At 37.4% G+C, this 11401-nt stretch overlaps 1 pseudogene; it reads left to right on the top strand.

Moving 5' to 3' along the window:
• The first annotated feature begins 852 nt into the window (after positions 1 to 852).
• On the top strand, positions 853 to 1417 carry LOC125095813 (glycine cleavage system H protein, mitochondrial-like; annotated as a pseudogene).
• Positions 1418 to 11401: the final 9984 nt, after the last annotated feature.

The raw sequence follows: 11401 nt of genomic DNA, 5'->3' as shown, positions 1-11401 counted from the left end.
TAGAATAAACCAGCCAAAAGCCCAAGGAAAGTTGTCTTTGTGTGTTTCAGTAGTGGTTCTCAAACCTGGGCAATTCTCTCTCCTAACCTGCCCACCATCCCCCTCCCATTTTGAGGACATTTGTCAATGTCTAGAGACACTGATTGTCACATTTGGGAGAGAAGTGCTACTGCCATTTACTGAAATGATGCCAATCAACCACTAAACACCATACAATGCCAAGAACAGGTTTCTCGAATCTTCCCCACAATAAAGGATTATCCAGACCAAAATGTCAAGTGTGGATTAAGAAATCTTTGTTAGAGAACTCAAAAAAGTCAACATAGAAAAATGTATACAATGATTACTCACTCTTTTTTGAGATTCTTTTCAAAATGGCTGAAATTTTCAGACTCCATCATCTTTCACCTGGAAAATTGTTCATATATTTTTATGAGTTAGGACCATCACTGACAATTTTCTCAGTCACTTAAACATTTGTCTTAGTGTAAAACAGATAAATACTGGCTATTTGGGCATATTTCTCTGAATGTTTTGCTTATCTAGAATCTGTAACTACCCTGAGACAATCAATTCTCCTCTACTTCTAAAGTAAAATAAATGTCAGCAGAGGTCCTGGCTTTGAGTCAGATATTCAACATCAACCTTCCATAAACTCTACCCTTAACTCTACTCCAATGAAATAAACCTAATTTAAGTATGTTGAAATTACATATCAAGTAAAGATGAAGACTGAAGTAATTTTAGACATTATTTGGTTTTATAGTCATTCATGAAGTATTTAATGTGTGCCAGACACTTGGTCAGATGTGCGATAAGAAGATAGAGAAGGCAGACTACGACCGCCGCGCGTCTGTGAACATGGCGCAGCGAGCCGTGCGGAGCGTGCTGGCTACGGCCTGCAGCTTGCGCGTCACGTCCGCGCCCACTGCACCCTGCCTGCTGCGGCCCTGGGGACTGAGGGCGGGTACCGTCCGGACACTGCGCACAGGCTAGGCTCTGCTCTCCGTGCCTAAATTCACAGACAAGCATGAATGGATAACAACAGAAAATGGTATTGGAACAGTGGGAATCAGCAATTTTGCACAGGAAGCTTTGGGAGATGTTGTTTACTGTAGTCTGCCTGAGGTCGGGACAAAACTGAACAAACAAGAGGAGTTTGGTGCTTTGGAAAGTGTGAAAGCTGCTAGTGAACTCTATTCTCCTCTGTCAGGAGAAGTAACTGAAATTAATGAAGCTCTTGCAGAAAATCCAGGACTTATCAACAAATCTTGTTATGAAGACGGTTGGCTGATCAAGATAGCACTCAGTAATCCTTCAGAACTGGATGAATTAATGAGTGAAGAAGCATATGAGAAATACATAAAATCTATTGAGGAGTGAAAATGGAACCCCTAAATAAACTAGTATGAAACAACTTAATCTAGCATAGTTGTCTTAAATTAGTGGTACACAGAGGATTTTAAAATAGCAACTATTAGCAATAACAGTAGAAAAAGAAACTACTTGCAACAATGCTAATGGAAGAAAATACCCCTTAACTTTATAATGACTGCAGAAAAACACAGTATGCCTCTGTTTTGCAACACCGTATGATTTTTATGCTCCAGTTATGATACGCAGAATCCTGAAATTATCTGTGGTTAAAAACTAGTTATAAAAACCATGTAATTGAAGGATGACATTGTTACCTTAAGCCTTAGGGAATATTGTTTAACTTCCTTACAATCTATCCGTGGATCGGGGTCAAAATACTTAAATAATCTTTCCATTGGAAATAACTGGCAGTAGAGAAAGGTTAGTTGTTCAGTGCCAGATAAAAACAATACTACCTTAATTTTGCAATATACTGCACTTGCTGGTGCTATTTTTATACAGTGAAGCAACAGCTTTGCAAGAAGATAAGTCGTTTAATAATAAAACATTCAACTTCTTCATTAAAAAAAAAAGAAGATAGAGAAGACATGATTCCAACTTTAATAAAAAGTCTCAGGAGGAAGTCAAAATGTTTACTCAAAGCTAATGATTTTTCTTCTAATTTCACCAAAAACTAAGTAAATAATAGGAGGAGGAAGAGGTCTTCTTTATGCTTCTGCCACTGAAACTTCTGCCCCACTAGCATCTGTAGCCATGTGTACTCTGCCTCCATGCTGACACTATGGATTCACTGTGTCCTATACAGGCCATCTTGTCTCACATACTGGGTCCTGTGTCTACCTCCTCCAGAGATTTTCTCATGCAATTATTTCCTCTCCTCTCCCTCATCACATCATCATGACCTCTCTCTCTCTTATCGTAAAAGTGTGCTATAGATCTGTCCAAGGCAGCCCCAAGTCTCCTCTCTAACCCCATCTCTTTTCAATCTTCCTTTCTTCCTAAACTTCTGATCTTCCTTTACCATCTTAAACTCTCAGCATCATTTGGTAGAGCCCATCACTACGTCTTCCTTTAAAAATCTTTTTTTTTTTTTTTTAAACCTGGAATTTGGCATACCATATTCTCCTGATTTTTTTCCTTGCTCATATAGCTGTTACTTCTCAGTCTCCTTTACTGGACCCTGTTCATCTCCCCAACCCTAAAATTCTGTAGTGTCATTTACTCTTATCTCATCCATCCCAATGACCACATTCTAATGCTGATGACTCCCAAATTTGTATCTTCAGAGCAAACCTTACTTCTGAATCTTCATACTGTTCTAGGATGTCTAATGGGCATTTCCATCTTAGCAAATCCAAAACTGAGCCTTGATTCTCTCATCTACCATTGTGAAACTTGTTCTTCTTAAGGTCCCTGTAACATCAGTTATTGCCATAAAGTATCCAAATTCTCAGGTAAAAACCTTGATGCCACCCTTGATTCCTCCATATTTCTCATAATTTTTCTTCCATTCCATCTTATGAATCCAGTTAGAACTACATCCCAATAATTTCCTGTTCCAAACTAACCCAAACGATCTCCATCTCTTTCTTGGGTTCATTAACTGGTTCTCCAAGAGAACTTCTACTCTGGTCGATCAGTAGTCAGTTTTCCCCACAGTAGCAAAAGAAAAATCTTTTAAAATGGAAATTATGCCCTATCACTCAGATCTTGAATAACCTGCAGTAGGTTTCTAACACTCAAAATAAATTCCTAAATCTTTACTGCAGCCTCTTAGATCCTACCTTAGCTGGCATTGGCTATCATCTTCCTCTCATTTCCTGTCATTTTTGGTTTTGCTCATGAAACTTCATTCGTCCCTTTGCAAGTTTCAAATATTCTTCCTCCTTAGGATCTTCATATTCACTACTTCCTAAAACAATCTTCCTCCAGATAATAGCATGGCTCATTCTCTCAGTTTATGTATATCCCTACCCAATGCCATTTCCTAAGAGACAATTCAAACAACAACACTTCTCTATCCCCATACTCTTCTATAATTTTCTTCCTAGTGTTTACTATTAGTTAATATAATCTACTTTTATAGGACCTGTTTATCCCACTGTTATATAAACTTCATAACAACAGAGTTGATATTTTGTTCTTGGCTCCATTCCAGTGCCAATAATAGTGCTTGGAGTATTAGCCATGCAAGTACTAAATTACTAAGTGAACTTGTCTCCATATTCAGCCTGGAATCACTTAGAAAGTATAATCTCAATTTTTGTAAGCTCTTGTCATTTCACTTATTTTTCAACATTATATTTTTGGAAGCAGTATATCTATGTTGTTTGTAGTTAACTGAAAATAAGCATTCATTTATAATACCTCCTATATTTAAGCAAATCTTATCCTAAGGTGGGAGCAGACAAAAATATAACACAGTAAATATAATGCCCACAGCACATCAATTAAGTACAAGTCAACAATTAAAATCATGACCAAAGTATCATATTTAAATTCTTCTAATTTTTAGTATTTTAAATAAGCAAAAATTTACAAGAGTTTGTATGTGTTTTGGATAAAACAGAATAACCCCTAGATGTCATTTTAGAGATAGGAGTGATTTGAACTCTTTGGAGAAAATTGTAGTGTATGTAATGGTTTTAAACACATTTTGATACAAGAGGCAATATCTGTCTTTCCTGAATTAGGTCTTTGTGTGTGTGTGTGTGTGTGTGTTTTAATTTTATTTTTTATAAACATATAATATATTTTTATCCCCAGGGGTACAGGTCTGTGAATCGCCAGGTTTACACACTTCACAGCACTCACCATAGCACATACCCTCCCCAATGTCCATAATCCCACCCCCCCTCCCAACCCCCCTCCCTCCATCAACCCTCAGTTTGTTTTGTGAGATTAAGAGTCACTTATGGTTTGTCTCCCTCCCAATTCCACCTTGTTTCATTTACTCTTCTCCTACCCCCTTAACCCCCCATGTTGCATCTCCTCTCCTTCATATCAGGGAGATCATATGATAGTTGTCTTTCTCCAATTGACTTATTTCACTAAGCATGATACCCTCTAGTTCCACCCACGTCATCGCAAATGGCAAGATTTCATTTCTTTTGATGGCTGCATAGTATTCCATTGTGTATATATACCACATCTTCTTTATCCATTTGTCTGTTGATGGACATCTAGGTTCTTTCCATAGTTTGGCTATTGTAGACATTGCTGCTATAAACATTCGGGTGCACGTGCCCCTTCGGATCACTACATTTGTATCTTTAGGGTAAATACCCAGCAGTGCAATTGCTGGATCATAGGGTAGTTTCTTTGGTTTCTTTGGTGTTAGTTGTGATCTCTCCTCTTTCATTCATGATTTTATTTATTTGGGTCCTCTCTCTTTTCTTTTTGATAAGTCTGGCCAGGGGTTTATCGATCTTATTAATTCTTTCAAAGAACCAGCTCCTAGTTTCGTTGATTTGTTCTATTGTTTTTTTGGTTTCTATTTCATTGATTTCTGCTCTGATCTTTATGATTTCTCTTCTCCTGCTGGGTTTAGGGTTTCTTTCTTGTTCTTTCTCCAGCTCCTTTAGGTGTAGGGTTAGGATGTGTACCTGAGACCTTTCTTGTTTCTTGAGAAAGGCTTGTACCGCTATATATTTTCATCTCAGGACTGCCTTTGTTGTGTCCCACAGATTTTGAACCGTTGTGTTTTCATTATCATTTGTTTCCATGAATTTTTTCAATTCTGGTTGACCCATTCATTCTTTAGAAGGATGCTGTTTAGTCTCCATGATTTTGGGTTCTTTCCAAATTTCCTCTTGTGATTGAGTTCTAGCTTCAGAGCATTGTGGTCTGAAAATATGCAGGGAATGATTCCAATCTTTTGATAACGGTTGAGACCTGATTTAGGACCAAGAATGTGATCTATTCAGGAGAATGTTCCATGTGCACTAGAGAAGAATGTGTATTCTGTTGCTTTGGGATGAAATGTCCTGAATATATATGTGATGTCCATCTGGTCCAGTGTGTCATTTAAGGCCTTTATTTCCTTGTTGATCTTTTGCTTGGATGATCTGTCCATTTCAATGAGGGGAGTGTTAAAGTCCCCTACTATTATTGTATTATTGTCGATATGTTTCTTTGATTTTGTTATTAATTGGTTTATATAGTTGGCTGCTCCCACGTTAGGGGCATAGATATTTAAAATTGTTAGATCTTCTTGTTGGATAGTTCCTTTGAGTATGATATAGCGTCCTTCTTCATCTCTTATTATATAGTCTTTGGCTTAAAATCTAATTGATCTGATATAAGGATTGCCACTCCTGCTTTCTTCTGATGTCCATTAGCATGGTAAATTTTTTTCCACCCCCTCACTTTAAATCTGGAGGTGTCTTCGGGTTTAAGATGAGTTTCTTGTAGGCAACATATAGATGGGTTTTGTTTTTTTATCCATTCTGATACCCTGTGTCTTTTGATTTGGGCATTTAGCTCATTAACATTCAGGGTAAGTATTGAGAGATATGAATTTAGTGCCATTGTATTGCCTGTAAGGTGACTGTTATTGTATATTGTCTCTGTTTCATTCTGATCTACTACTTTTAGGGTCTCTCTTTGCTTAGAGGACCCCTTTCAATATATCCTGTAGAGCTGGTTTGGTGTTTGCAAATTCTTTCAGTTTTTGTTTGTCCTGGAAGCTTTTAATCTCTCCTATTTTCAATGATAGCCTAGCTGGATATAGTATTCTTGGCTGCAAGTTTTTCTCGTTTAGTACTCTGAATATATCATGCCAGCTCTTTCTGGCCTGCCAGGTCTCTGTGGATAAGTCTGCTGCCAATCTAATATTTTTACCATTGTACGTTACAGACTTCTTTTCCCGGGCTGCTTTCAGAATCTTCTCTTTGCCACTAAGACTTGTAAATTTTACTATTAGGTGACGGGGTGTGGACCTATTCTTATTGATCTTGAGGGGGGTTCTCTGAACCTCCTGGATTTTGATGCTTGTTCCCTTTGCCATATTGGGGAAATTCTCTGCAATAATTCTCTCCAATATACCTTCTGCTCCCCTCTCTGTTTCCTCTTCTTCTGGAATCCCAATTATTCTAATGTTGTTTCGTCTTATGGTGTCACTTATCTCTCGAATTCTCCCCTCGTGATCCAGTAGCTGTTTGTCCCTCTTTTGCTCAGCTTCTTTATTCTCTGTCCTTTGGTCTTCTATATTGCTAATTCTTTCTTCTGCCTCATTTATCCTAGCAGTGAGAGCCTCCATTTTTGATTGCACCTCATTAATAGCTTTTTTGATTTCAACTTGGTTAGATTTTAGTTCTTTTATTTCTCCAGAAAGGGCTTTTATATCTCCTGACAGGGTTTCTCTAATATCTTCCACGCCTTTTTCGAGCCCGGCTAGAACCTTGAGAATCGTCATTCTGAACTCTGGATCTGACATATTACCAATGTCTGTATTGACTAGGTCCCTAGCCTTTGGTACTGCCTCTTGTTCTTTTTTTGTGGTGAATTTTTCTGCCTTGTCATTTTGTCCAGATAAGAGTATATGAAGGAGCAAGTAAAATACTAAAAGGGTGGCAACAACCCCAGGAAAATATGCTTTAGCCAAATCAGAAGAGATCCCAAATCGTGAGGGGGGAGAAAGGGGATAAAAAGAGGTTCAGAAAGAAAAAAAAAAAAAGAAACAATTAAAAAAAGAAAACCAATAAAGAAAAAATATAAAAAGGAAAAAGATATATATATATATATATATATATATATATATATATATTAGATAAACTAGTTTAAAAATGTTAAAAAAGGAGAGGGTAAAAGTTAAAAAAATTTAGCAAAAAAAGAAAAAAAATTGAAAAAGAAAAAAAAATTAAATTAACTGCAAGGCTAAAGAATCATGGGGAGAAAGCCATGAGTTCTGTGCTTTGCTTTCTCCTCCTCTGGAATTCTGCTGCTCACCTTGGTATTGAAACTGCACTCCTTGGTAGGTGAACTTGGTCCTGGCTGGGTTTCTTGTTGATCTTCTGGGGGAGGGGCCTGTTGTAGTGATTCTCAAGTGTCTTTGCCCCAGGCGGAGTTGCACTGCCCTTACCTGGGGCCCGGCTGAGTAATCTGGCTAGGGTTTGCTTTTGGGAGCTTTTGTTCCCTGAGCGCTTTCCGTAGAGTTCTGGAGGGTGGGAATGAAGAAGGCGGCCTCCCGGTCTCCGGCCTGGAGGAGCCGAGAGCCCGGGGCCCCACTCCTCAGTGCGCCATCAGAGAACAGCGCCCAATCACTCCCATCACCCTGGCCTCCGGCCGCGCTCCGAGCTGACCAAGCCTGCGACCGGTTCAAGGTAACCCCAAGCTGTGAGCTCACTCCTTGGCTCTGTCTCTGTAGCCGGCTTCCCCGTTCTAATACCTGTAAGCTCTGCGACAGTCAGACACCCCCGATCCTTCTGTGACCCTGCGGGACCTGAGGCCACGCTGACCCTGCATGGGCTTCACCCCAGTTAAGCCTCTGGAGCGATGTCCCTCAGTGGACCAGACTTTTAAAAGTCCTGATTTTGTGCTCTGTTGCTCCGCCGCTCACCGGGAGCCGGCCCCTCCCCCCACAGTCTATCTTCCTGTCGCTTTGGATTCACTTCTCCACCAGTCCTACCTTTCAGAACGTGGTTGATTTTTCTGTTTCTAGAGTTGCTGTTCTTCTTCTCTTCGCTCTCCCATTGGATTTGTAGGTGTTTGCAATCTTTAGATAAGCTATCTAGCTGATCTCCCGCTACCTGAAGTAGTCTCAGCCTGCTACTTCTCCGCCATCTTGACTCCTCCCTGAATTAGGTTTTGATGCATTGCCTGACATCTAGGATTTGAAGTTTCACAAGCTGACAACACTGAAATTTCACTTTGTCAACAGCAAGTGGAAACATATATTTGAGAATCATCTTAATAACTGTTCAACATAAAACCTGAATGTTAGTGAATCATAAAATGCAGAGATAAATAGACAGTTCTCACTGTTCTTGTGTAGCTTTAGATTAATTGTCAACTTCCAGAAGCACTAAAAATGAGTGAAGAGTATCTTGCCTCAATCTTGCTGAGAATAAAGATTCTGACACTTATTTGGCATTACAAAGGTCACTAAATGTCTTTTAATAGGGTATTAAAGCACTGGATTGGGAGGGAACAGGCCTGGCTTTTAGTCTTTGCTCATCCACTAAGTAGCTGTATGGCCTTGAGCCTCAATTTCATTTTTCTAATAAAAGAGGGCAGTGAAATAAAATAATTCTACTTTGTGTCTTCCGCTTCAGACCAACTTGCATTTAGGTCACAGAGCTACTTATCATAAGAGCTGAGATTTGAACTTGTATCCATTAGGATAGGCAAGGTTATGCTGGGAAAACTACCTCCAATTCACAGTGGGTTAAAATATTAAATGTCTATTTCTGACTCATACTACATGTCAGCAGGCATGGCATACTCTTGGTTGTCATTCAGAGACCTAGTTAATGAAGTTGCCATCTTGCTATGTGTCCACTATCAGTGAGGCAGGAAAAAGGGAACAGGATACCTGAAGCTTCTGACCAGAATAACACATACTTTCTCACATTTCCTTGGTCAAAGTCATAAGGATAACTTAATTTCCAATGGAATGGAGAAATGCATCCCTCTTTGGGCATGGAAGAGCCACCAGGATATTTCTGAAGAACTCAAATGACTGCACAAAAACTAATCTGAGTCAAGAGACCATACTGCTCACTTCCCTGTTAGAGGGAAGATTCTTCATGCTTCCTGGTATACAGTAGATCAACAGAGCTTATCTGTTTCTTTTAAAACTTTACTGAGAAAGAGGAGAAAAAAAAAGATGTAAATGAAGATAAATATCCTGTATACAAGGATATTTTTAAGTCCCTTACTTGAACACATGACACAAAATGTATTTGTGATATAAAAATATATGCATTATATATGATCCTATAACTGATTTGTGATTGAATAGATTAAAAGAGGAAACTTGAACTTGAAATAATCCTATCATGTGAAAATTTTTTAAATATTGCTGTCATACATATAACCAATATGAAGAAAGTCAAAATAGCACAGTGACAAAAAATAGCAAATTTTATGATTTAATTGGAAGAATGAAAGTATCTCTATTGGAAAGCATATAATTCTCATCTTTATCCCCTAGTCATTCAGTTGTTACTCCATAGAACAACCACTGTTTTAGTATTAATTTTAGAATTAAAATATTTAATTTAGTATTAATTTTAGAATTTACGGTGATTTTTATTTATGCATGGATAGCTAAATTTACCAATCTTTTATGGGTTCTGTTTTTTGTTGTTTTGTTGTTGCTTGTTTTTTGGGGGGATCATTCCTAAAAAGGTATTCTAATGCCAGAAATATTTTTTAAAAATCCCATGGTTTTCTAGTACTTTTATGGTTTTACTTTTCATTTTAGTATGTGCGAAGCACGTATTTTATTTTTGATGAAGAATGTGAGATCAGAATAATGTGTTATTTTCTTATAGTTAGGTATCCGACTGTTTCAATGTTACCACAAAATTCATTAGCCTCCACAGATTAGAAATGTCACTTTCATTATATACCAAATTCCTGTGTGTTATAGTGTATTAGGTCTCTAAGTTTTCAAGTCAATTGTATGAGCAATATTTTAAATTCAGCATTTACTATTTTGTGACACATTTTAAAAAATAATATTTTTACTTGAAAAGTCTGTGAAAGGAAGCATTTCTAGAATAGTAGAGAAAAGATCTCCAACTCTAATTTAAAAAAAAATCAGAATAGAAAAGAAACTCAAAATCAACTCTTAGAACTCTGAAAATTAACCAATAGTTTGCAATAATCCAGGGAGCATTTATTCAAGAAAACAGGCTGCATCTTGGTAAAAGCAGTAAGCTTTGTGAGGTTTTCTGTTTGTGTTTTTGCTTTGTGATATCTTTAATTTGCCTTGTTTTCATCTTCTCTATCTCTGTGATCCACATGAAGTCTAAAAGCCTTCCAATCCACTGTGATAACCATTAGCCCAGCAGCCACTTGTTGGGGAAGAATAGATTATGAAGCTCCCTAAACAGCCCCATTATCAGGGAATGGTCAGTTGAATAATCTGGCAGCACTCTGAAAACCAGTACTCACAGGACTTAAATTTATTTGACCTGACTTAGAACTTGCTCAGTGAGAAGAACTCTTTCTTTGGGGGTATTTAGCTAAAATAATCAGGGACAATTGTGTAAGATTAGTTCAGGACAAACAAATAGCTAAACTAGTGAAGGAGGGATCTGATTTCTGGAATAAATATATTAAAGATGTCCAGTTTTCAACAACAGAAAAATTATTAGACATGCAATGAAACAGTAAAGTATGTCCCATACACAGAGAAAGTTAATACAAACTATTCCTAAGGAAGCCTAGATGTTGGGACTTAATAGACAAACACATTGAATCAACTATTTTAAATATGTTCAAGAAACAAAGGAATTTATGTCTAAAGAATGAAGAGAAATATGAGAAAGCAGTCTCACCAAACAGAAACAATAGAGGTATACATTTAAAAAAATAGAAAACTAGAATTAAAAAGTAGTGATTAAAATAAAAACTACTAAAGAGGATCAACAACAGATAGGAGATGGCAAAAGAAAGAATCAGCAAACTTGAAGATAGGTCACTTGAGACTCTGGTCTGAAGTATAAAAAGGAAACAAAGAAATATGTACAAAGACTCAGAGACTTGTGGGACAACATGAAAATGAGAGTCATAAAAAAGAGGAGAAAGAGAAAGGGGCATAAAGAATACTTGAAAATAAAACTCCACAAATTTGATTAAAAATATTAGTTTACCTATCCAAAAAAGTCCAACTTGAAGTAGAATAAAAGTCAAAAAGACCCACACTTATATGCATCACAGTTAAATGTTTAAAAGCCAAAGACAAAGAAAATCATAAATGCAACAAAAAAGACATGACAAATCTTGTACACAGGACCCATAGTAAAATAAAAAATTTTTATCTTAAACTTTAAAGGTCCAGAAGGCAGTGGGA

The sequence above is a fragment of the Lutra lutra genome, chromosome 3, assembly GCF_902655055.1.
Source record: "Lutra lutra chromosome 3, mLutLut1.2, whole genome shotgun sequence".
Taxonomy (NCBI): Eukaryota; Metazoa; Chordata; class Mammalia; order Carnivora; family Mustelidae; genus Lutra; species Lutra lutra.
The sequence above is the reverse complement of the archived record's forward strand: the minus strand, read 5'-3'. Positions and strand labels throughout refer to the sequence as shown.